At 54.7% G+C, this 10,186-nt stretch overlaps 1 protein-coding gene across 5 annotated transcripts in view; it reads right to left on the minus strand.

The window, feature by feature from the left end:
• PLXNA4 (plexin A4) overlaps positions 1–9,674 on the minus strand; it is a 405,534-nt gene extending 395,860 nt beyond the window's left edge. The window contains exon 1 of one of the 5 annotated variants that reach the window (XM_068670106.1): positions 9,402–9,663. The gene's annotated coding sequence lies outside the window, so the exon portion shown is untranslated. Of the gene's footprint in view, positions 1–8,181; positions 8,474–9,401 lie in introns of those variants that run through there. The other 4 variants (XM_068670107.1, XM_068670108.1, XM_068670109.1 and 1 more) reach the window with 4 other exon arrangements.
• Positions 9,675–10,186: the final 512 nt, after the last annotated feature.

Below are 10,186 nucleotides of genomic sequence, written 5' to 3' on the forward strand. Positions count from 1 at the left end.
TAATACTTACCTAATTATGCCCGCTTGCCATTTCCTTTTCCTGCTTTCTTTGAGACGTTACACAGTAAGAAATTTGCCCTAAAAGTTGCTACTTTCATTCCAAGGCATCCCTTTAAGCAGTTTGAATGGGATAGGCAGGCAAGGGCAGCAACACCATTATAAGGGAAGGAAAAAAAATCCTTTCTGAATGGCTCTGACAGGTGCTGCTTTTACTGTCCAGCTCTTTCCATATTCAGTTCCCCTCCCGTTCCTCCCTTCTCCCAGCTGGGCAGAGAGGTGCAGCTCCAGGGATGCCCCGTGCCTCTTGCCATGGTGAGAAGCTTGGCCAAGGAAGGAAAGACAAAGACTGCAAAGATGCTCTGAGTCCAGCAGTCGAAATGACAGCTCACAGCTGGTGTCTGGGGAGAAACCCAAGATCTGATGCTCTCAGAGCTGGTGGGATCCAAGGTGGCATCCCACACCGGTGCCAGGTCCTTGGTATCCCTTGAACGACCTCTCTCCAAGCACATCAGGGCCACAACCAAATTTCCAGGCAGCTCAGGATGGAGAAAAGTGATGGCAGAAGCAAAATACGATCCCCTTAGCTCCACCTTCACATGGGTAACCCTACCAAAACACAGCAAGTTTTCATTATCTCCCGCCTCCTTCCTTTAGGGTAGGTCCCAAGTAGTGCTACGCTTAATTGCACTGGGAATAAGAGGGGGTAGCACATGCAGGACACCCAGGAGCAGGGGAAATGTGCTCTGCTCCTCCCCTGAACACAAGGGGATGAAGCTCAAACAAAAACAAACCTTCCACACCTTGCATCCTGCCTGGGGATGCATCCAGCCACTGGCATTACACCGAAGAGCTGCAGGAATCTCATGGGGTCTCAGGGGATTCAGGCAGGGGGAAGGCTGAACATTCAGCCCCCCGTCCCCATCCCTCCTTCCACCTGCGCCCCTGCTCTTGCACCCCAGGTGTTTTTCTCTCTTCTCCGCAGGGAGCTCGGCTTCCAAGAAGGGAAACACAAAGCTCGAGGGGATTGACTTCAAGAGATGAAACGGGCCCTGTAAAGGAAGGTGTTTTATTCCTGCTCGAGGGGGGTGCTTTAAAAGAGCCTCCTTTTGTTCCCTCAAAGGCTGGGAAGGATGTTCCCTAGTCTCAGGCTGGGGAGACGGAAAGCAGGGGGGGAATTCAGGGAACTTCAAGGGCCACAGCCTGCAAGCAACAGCAGAGATTGCCCCACACATCACGTGCAGGATCCTGTGCTGGTCCAGCCATTCCTGCATCCCTCCCACCCCACAGGGCTCATCCCTCTGGGGAGCATCTGCTGCAGGTGCACGGAGAGCCCAGAGCAGCCCAAAGTCTGGAAAACCTGTGCCGTTTCTTCTTATTAATGTTTATTTTTGGTTTTCCTTTTTTTGTTTTGTTTTGGGGAGGAGGAAGAGGAGTGGTTTTTAGGGTTTTGGGGGGCAAGGAGACACAGGTTTCAAATGCATTTTGCCCTTCATCTCCAGGCTACACTGCACCCGCCCTGGCTGGAGGGAAAAAGCATCCCTGCTGCTTCCCATGCCTCTGGACACCCCATTCACCTCCCAGCCCCACTGAGCCACCCCCCTGCAGCAAATTCAACATCCCCAGAGCTGCTGGGCCATGAAGGACAGCGGGACAGGGGGAGGTTTCCTCACAAAGCCACCTCTGCAGTGCTGCCAGCTTCATGGGGAAGCCATGAACCCAGGCACCCAGCCCTGCATCCCTCCTCTGTTGCCCAGCTGGGCACTCCCCAGACTCCCCAAACCGACCCCAAAGTGTCGTTGAAGGATGCTCTGTGGATGACCCATGCTGCAAAACAGAACACGTGGGTGCTCAGCACCTAAGCCATACAGGAGATACTTCTTCCTACTGCTCCACTCACTCCTGGGGAGCAAAGGACAACCCCAAACCAGGATTCATCCCACCCACAGCATCTGGAAAGCGATAGTTAGGGAAGGCAGAGGGGTACCCCTAGCACGGCATCACCCGTGGGTTGCAGCCAGCACAGGAGCAGCAGCATCTCCCCACACAGCCTGGCAGGGTGCCTGGCTGCAGGGGGGCTCGGGAAGAGCAGGAGCCCGGGATGGGAGCTCTGGAGGAGGTTTCCTGCCTGCCAGCACGGAGGGATGGGTTTGCAGAGAGGGCAGGACTTCAGCAAAACAGCAAGGAGCAGCGCATGCAAAGAGATAAGAGAAGGTATTTACTCGGCAATCGCTACAAGGTCCTGTGAATATGGTATTTGTGATGGATGAATAGACATATTATTACAGGACTTAATGCAAACCCGTCGCACCAAATGGCGACACGCGATTACTAGTTGGGAAATAACTAAGCTCATTATAATGAAACGCTTCGCTCAAATCCCCCTCCAAAGGAAGGATCTGACGAAGGAAGGGACCTGTGACGGAGCATACTGGGGGATTTGTTTAACCAGCTCAGCCCGCTGGGCTCGCTCAGCACGCTCGCTGAAGCCTGGCTCGTGGGGAAGGATAACCCCCCGACCCGCGCGGGCAGCACCCCGCACCCAGCACCGGGCTCATCCTGGCACCCACCCCGCGTTTAGGAGATGAAAAGAAGCACCTTTGGCTAATAAATAATAATGCTAACTACGCGTTTCTATAGCAACTCATCACCATAGCAGCTCGGCGCAGGAGGAGGACTTAGGGGCTGATCCTGCCTTCTTCAGGGTGAGGAGGCAAATGCCCTTTTGGGGTGGCTCTGTTGGGGGAAGAGCTGGGGTGTAAACCCATAACCGCCCCTCCATGCTGTCCCTGAGTGCTCACAAACCCCCCTTTGGCCAAGAGGACACCACGGTGGGGAGAGTGGGGCCAAAAAAAGATGCCTTGGGGCAGGCATGCACCTACAGGGGAGAAATCAGCCATGCAAATACCCCCACACGCCCCCCAGCACACGCACGGCTCAGGGTAACGCTCACAAAGCTCCACCTGTTGCTCAGCTTTGAGCAAGAATTTGGAGACTTATACCAAAATCCTAACAAATCAAGCAGGCTTCACAACACTCTCCAGCGAGTCGCATTTTTAAGCTAGTAAGTCATGCTAGTAAATCGTGCCCATTCTAATTTGCCTTTTTTTTTTTTTTTTAACTAAAGTACCAAAATTACATGGAAAAGCCTTTGGTTAGCTCCACAACCAGCATGGTTATGTTCCCAGCTCACCTCCTCTCTCTGCTTTCCCCCCAGCCTAGAACAGCTCTGCTCATCGCCACCTCCAGAAGCCTTTTCCCTGCCAGAAGAAGGGGACAAGACCCTAGGGATGGGCCAGTGGCCATCGGTGACTACTAACTCTGTCCACTGGGCTAGTCCTCGTGTCAGAGAGTGAGCTCCCAGCCAGAGCCTCACCAGTTTTATCATCTCATTGACCAAAAGTGAGTCATTTGTAAAGGTCATTAGGGCAAAACGCTGTGAGAGGATGACAGTCACTTCTATGAAACCAGGGTGCCACAGCCCCCCACACTAGATAGATGGGGAAAAACGAGACTTGAAGAAACCAAGGGACCTGCTGGGGGCTGTGGGGCAGCGCTCCGGCAAATCAGTCTCCCCCTGACAGCCCAGAATAAGTTTCCTTAAAATAAAACAAAGCCGTAGCGCACACCGAGCACTTGCTGGCCCATCAATAGGCAATTGTAACCGGACACACCTCCTTAGTCTCTAAATGAGTTTTCTTTCCAGCACTACATTATGGACAAATCCCCGGTCACAATAAAAAAATAAATAAAATAAAATAAAATCCTTTTTCACGATAAAGTCAAGCAGGGCCACGCGTGTGTGCAGCAAATCTGCCAGCCTTTTCCCAACTTCCTAGCACAATGATCTTCCTTTCGGGGGGTAGAGGGGGGGTGAAGAGGAAAGGAAGGAAAAGCAAAGACAGAAGAGAAGAAGAAATGAAGTAGCAATTTCCCCCTTAAGCTGGGGATCAATACGAGGGCTCATCCTGGTTCTTGTTTCACAGGGGCACAGCTCTGGCTGCTCAAGTCCAGACTGACACAACTCCAGCGCTTGACGTATGAGCTCTTCGAGATATTTTTAATTTAAATCTCGCCGCAGCCGGGTACGGAGCCATCCAGGCTTTGATTTACTGCTGATTCGCCGCTCCGATTCCTATAACTCTATGCTCAGGCACCAAACAGTTTAGCGCTGAGCATCGGAAGAGCATCGAGGGGCTGCTGGTGGCAAGTGCTCATTCCTTGTTTCGCATGCAACGAGTAAATAAATCGTGATGGTTACATGCAGTCCCCAAGTCCAGCATCATGTCAGGATTTCAAAGGAAAACAATATTGAGATGGAAGAACTCCACCACCCTCCGCCTTCCTCCCCCGTGTAGTGTTTAATGCTCAAGGAGAAACAACAGCTGGGTCAGGGCAGCTCATTTTGCAACCATTTACATGCGTTGGGTGCAGCATCACTGCAAGGGTTCACCAGGCATTAAGATTTATTCCCCTGCCCCTCACAAGCTGTGAGGAGGGGGAAGCGTGTGAGTGTATATCATGCAAATGCCCGCGATGGGAACCTGCCCCATATTATCTGCATTAGAGCCACACATTCGCCCTGTCAGAAGGACAAGGGAGATTCGAGTGCCAGTCAGCTCCCGTAAATTTATGGCTGATGGCTTGGAAAGCCCCGGCAGACTGCTCGTGTATGGATGAGGCAGCTGGAGGGGAGCTCAGAGCCAGGGCTCCCTCCTGGGTCACTCCAGCCCAACTCACTGCAGCTTTGCTCTATTCCTACTCAGAAGAAGCTCGTGAACTTCAACCTCCTGCCTCATGGGTCAGGATTTCTGTTTTACAGCCTTAAACACTTCCTTGGCAGCAAGGTCTGGAGTAAAAGCAGGTCCCAGAGTTTGCGGGCAACCTCTCTATTCCTGGCAAAATCCCCCCAAAGTAAGGTCCAAACTACCTGTTGATCAGCAGCATAGCAGGAATGGGGGTTTCAGCCCAGTCACTGCTCCTGCTCAAGCCTTCAGGCTCTCCTCCAGCCCTGGGGGTCTCCTGGCATCAGCATTGAGGTGGAAGCAGTGGTCACCATCCTACTTCAGCAAAGATTGAGTCTCCAGCAAGCTTCATGCTGCTGGAGCGCTGAGCCGTGTGTATTAGTGGTGTCTAGAATGGGATGACCATTGGGTTTTCAAAGCAAAGGATAAACTTTCGAAGTCCTCAGAGCACCTCTAAGGTGCTCAAAGAGTATTTTTTTGTTGGTCTGTTTGTCTTTTTCCAAAGGAAAGGGCTGCAGGATAGATGCCACCTGCAGTGATTCCCATTGTAGGGGATGCAGGGCACAGACCTGGAGCCTCTCACCTGGCTGCCTGTTTAGCACCTTGCAAGATGTGTCCAAGCAAGGAAGTGGACAATTTGGCAGAATTGGCGATGAAGAATTTGGCCAATGAAAAACAAAGAAAAACAGAGTCAAAATAAATAAATAAATCACAGAATGAAATACCAGTTGGAGAAAATCACTACCCAGACTGTCCGCATCACAATACTACCCATTTTTGCAACGATCGCTCCATTGCCAAGGGTCATTAAAATCTTTTTATACCCAATTTTAAATATACAGGAACCAAGCTTCATGGGAGCACAGCTGCCCCCTGGCCCACGTGCTCACCCAAGGTGAGCGTTTCTCATTTTCCAGCACCCATCTGTCATTTTACCTGCAAAAATTGCAATCCTAAAAGTGCTCTGCCCTGATCTAGCACTACTTCTGGCCGTGGAAGCACGGGCTCAAGGGCAGGGGACCACTCACTGCTCCCATTTCCAAAAACACCTTGGGGTTAATTTTGCATCCCATGGTGCTGAGGGAAGGGTCCCACCAGTAAATGGGGTCAGAAAGAACCTTTTTCCACTCTGTGCCTCAGTTTCCCAATCTTTTGCAGAGGAATGAGGATACTTTCTCACTCTTTAAGTACTTCACAACCTGAATGAAAAGCACTTGGGGAACCCTGTGCATTTATTTATGCTTTGAGTGAGGGTTTTTTGGTTCAGTCTTCTTGAGAACTCCAACCCCAGGGGTATAAAGTGCTTTTCAGCCCAGTGGCAGCCATGCAGGGAAGCACGCCCACCACTAGCATCCTGCAATAAGTCAGCGTGCTGCCCAGATGGGAAGTCTCATGGCCTTGGGCGCCTGCAGGGGCTGGGGACTATTAATGCAAGCAAGAAGGAAGGAGTCAGAAAGAGCCCTCTGAAGCCTCTCGTCACAGTGGTGGGGAGCAGAAAGGGCTTTGTTTTTTGAGCCCCAAGCCATCTGAGGGCTTTTTGAAGGGAAATGGTCATATCCCCAAAAAATATATTCTTTGCTGGGGGGGGACAGGACACAAAACTTTGGAGACCCACCACTGCTGCAGCGCAGGGGTGATGCTGGGGCTCAGTTGCTATCAGCATTGTAGGAGGATTGTGGCTAATAAATCAAGAAGAGGCAAGTGACTCCCAGGACAGATGATCACAGCGTGCCACTGTGCTTGAAAATGCCTGCACACAATGCCAAGCCACAAACTTTGGCACCACCACCTCCAAAACTCAAAAGCCCTACCTCCAACACCCTCCCCAGGCAGGATCCCAATGCACTAGCACGTAGAGCACAAGCCTACTGTGCCAGCGTCATCCTCAGCTTTTTAGGAAGCTTTTCAGAGTTCCCTTCCAAACAAGAAATTAATTCCTATGCAGCGTTAACCCTCGGCACACCCGAGCATCCGAAGACCTTGCAGGGCTTTTCATCCTGGGGCGCATCGAGCGCGCAAATCAAAGCCCGGCGCTCGGGGAAGGAGGTTGGTTTCATCTCAACCCTTCAGCCTCGAGGAGATCGGTAGACAAAGCGATTGAGCAAAAGGAGAAAAACGCAGCACAAAAGGGGCTCCGGAATCCCTCCTCCCCTCCTCGCTGCCCCCTCCCGGGATTTGGCTGCCGGAGCCGGCTCCTGGCTCCCCCCCGGCAGGTTTCAGCAGCGCTGGCGCTGAGCGGAGCCCTTCCCTTGGCCACATCTATAAGGCTGCCTAGCACCAGGCTCACCGTGAGTGCTGGCAGGTGAAAGCATGAGGGAAAGCTCGAATATTTCCTCTCCCGGTGGAGAAGTTCAGCTTCTCTCCTAGGATTTGCGATAGCACTCATCCCTCCGCTAGCCAGGCAGGCTGAACAGACTTAACACCAGTCTTCAGCGCCTGCAAGGCTGAAGCAAAAAGCTTCAAGCGAGCAAAAGCTCCCCAACAGCAGCGTGATTGATCGTCAGCCTGTATTTTAAAACACCCGTCTTGGACATAAACAATGCTCAGAGCGGGTGGCTGTCATTTATTTTGCATCTTACGGATATCACCGAGCGCCGCGCATTTAAGATGGGATGGAAAGGAAAAGCCTCGGACTGGTCCTTTAGGAAAGGAGACACCCCCCGAGAGGATGGGTCTGGGCAGAGGAGGGAAGAAAATCCCAGGCGTTCGTGGAGGGGCTGGGGTTGCGTATTTCAACCTGGCTGCGCACGGAAAGCAGGCACACATCTGTTGCACCGCTTGAAGCCCAGCTCCGGCGAAGGGTCCCGCACACAAACAAACACACAAATGCTTCCCGAGGCAATCAAAGCACAAACGAAACGCGGCTCGCGTCCCTGAGACCTTAAGGCAGTGGCTTAGCCAGGGGGAGGAAGCACCTAATCTCACACTGGGAGGCACCCGCTGTAATTAAAATCACAGAGACCCCACGCTCCACCGGTCCCACCCGCTCGCGGATTTAAGCAGCTTCCATAAACAAGACCCAGGTGAAACGGAGGACAGATAAAGAAAATAAGTTAGCACGCCTTATGCCTTCCAAAATATTTGTGCAGGGCTGGTGCACGCTCCAGATAAGTCCCCAGAAAGGCTGCAAGCAGTCGCATCGGCTGCAAAAAAAATCCCCCGACACCAGCATTGTTCCCCTGCAGTAAGAGCATCCTGGGGGTCCCGGTGCAAACCTCCCTCCCGGCATCGCTCTCCCCCCTGACCCGAGCATCGTTTTCCTCCCCAAAACCTCACATCCCAGGTGCCGGAGGGAAGCCACGAAAGACCCAGGTGCTTTTCCAGGCAGCTCCGTGGCACGGCTGCCGCTGGCTGCCCGGCGGCGAGGCTGCAGGGCGAAGCGGAGCCAGACGCGGGGTGGAAGTTGAAGGGGAGAGGAGCGCGGCCACACGCTTCCCACCTGGTCCCTTCTTCCCAAAGCGAGTCGTGAGGGTCCTACACCCCAATCCAGCAAGGCGAGGGCTGCCTTCCCTTTCCCAGAGCGGGGGGAGCAGATGGGGCTCCAGCAGGCAGGTTTCCTCTGGGCTGGGGATGCAGCAGCCACATGCAGCCACTCCAAACCCAAACAGCGCTGAGCCCTGCTGGGGCTGAGCAAGTGGGTTTGTTTATCTGGGAGGAACTCATCTGCTGCCGGAGTATTATATTTCCACCGAAACCATGTGCGGCTCGGTGTTTAGATCACTTCTCCCTGTCTGCATAATTTAGGGGCATATGTCTGATAAACGCGGAGCATCAATAGGCAGGTTTCGGTTGCAGCACACACACACACACACACGGAGGGAAGGAGGGAGGGAGGTTTTTACAGCGCTGACTCCGCAGCCGGGATTTCGGCAGCCCAACTCCCCGGCACCTTGCGGGAAGAGGAACCACGGGGGTCTCCCCCTTCCCAACACGGTGTTCCCCGACGGGGGTGGCCCCTCTGTCCCCCCCCGTCCATCGGTCAGTCTATATTTTTTTGGGGGGGTCCGATCCTCCCTGGGAAAAAGGCTCTGCCTCCAGCCCCGTCCAGCTGCAACCTCATCGGGAGCAGGAAAAGTTTGCGAATGCCTCCAGCCCGGGGGAGGCACTGGGGCACCGAGGGAGGGGAATAACCCCCCGGGAGGGTCGGGGTGTCCGGAGGGTGGGTGATTAGGGACAGGTTGCAGCGCTGAAGCCGCTTCCTCAGGGGAGAAAAGTTGAGCTTTGTGCCTGGGGAAAAAGCCACCGGGGACCAAAATATCTGGGTTTTGGGGAGGGGGGGGCACGCGGACAACGCTTCCACCACCCCCCCCTCGATGGGGATGTGGAGGGTGGGGGACACGGAGGCTCCCCGCTGCCACCCCCCCCGAGCATCCTCCTGAGCAGGGAGCAGCGGAGGGGCCGTGCCCGAGCCCCCCCGGCTCTGCGGGTCCCTGCCCGACAGCCCCGACCCCCTCCCCACGACCCGGGGGGGGTGGAAAAAGCACCGGGGGGGGGGGGGACTCCTCCTGGGATCCTTGCCCAGGTGTGCAGGGCAGGTACCGCTGCAGCCCCGCCGGCCCTCCCGGGGCATCCTCCGGGGCATCCTCCCTCCGCTCCCCGCTTCCCGAGCAGGGCGAGGTGAGTTGGGGTGGGGGGGGTGGGGGGGGGAATGTTCCTTACCTGGGAAAGCTCCTGGCTTGCTTTGGGTGGGTTTATTATTATTATTTTTTTAAATATATATATATAATTATTTTTTTTTTCCTCTCCTTTCCCCCCACTTCAGTCTTCAGAGCAGGCGCCGCATTGACACTGCAGATGGTCTGTGTGTGTGTGTGTGTGTGTGCGTGTGCGTGTGTCTCTCTCTCTCTCTCTCTCTCCAATCCCAAATACTCCACGGAGGCGGAACGCGGAGAGCCCCTCTCCCTGCACTGGGCAAACCGCGTCTGGCTCGCCCAGAGCACGGGGGGGGGGGGGGGGTGTATGGGGGAGGGGGGGGGGGGGAGAGAGAAGAAAAAAAAACCGCAGCTCCACTTCTCACTCCCCCCCCCCTCTCACCCCCTCCTCCTTCCCCAAATCACCCCCTCCCACCCTCCCCCGGCCCTTCCTTCCCTTCCCTTCCTTCCCCCCCCCTCCCCTCCCCAGCCTCTAAATCGAGCACGGAGGGGGGGACCCAGGAGCCGAGCGGGGGATGCGCTCCGGGGCCATGCCCGGCTCCGCGGCCGCCTCCTGCCCGCCGGGGAGGGCTCGCACTGCGGCTGTCTCGCCAGCCCTTCCTCCCCAGCCAGCCCTTCCTCCTCGCCAATGGTGGCTGCCGAGCGGGCTTTGACACCCAGGCTCTTTTGCAAACACGCACACACCCCTCTTTCCCCCCCCCCCCCGAAAAAAAAAATACTGGGAGAGGTGTGGAAGCACCAGCCCAGCACGCCCGGGAGGGATAATAATGATAATTATTATTATTAATAAAT

The sequence above is a fragment of the Anas acuta genome, chromosome 1 (genome assembly GCF_963932015.1).
Source record: "Anas acuta chromosome 1, bAnaAcu1.1, whole genome shotgun sequence".
NCBI lineage: Eukaryota > Metazoa > Chordata > Aves > Anseriformes > Anatidae > Anas > Anas acuta.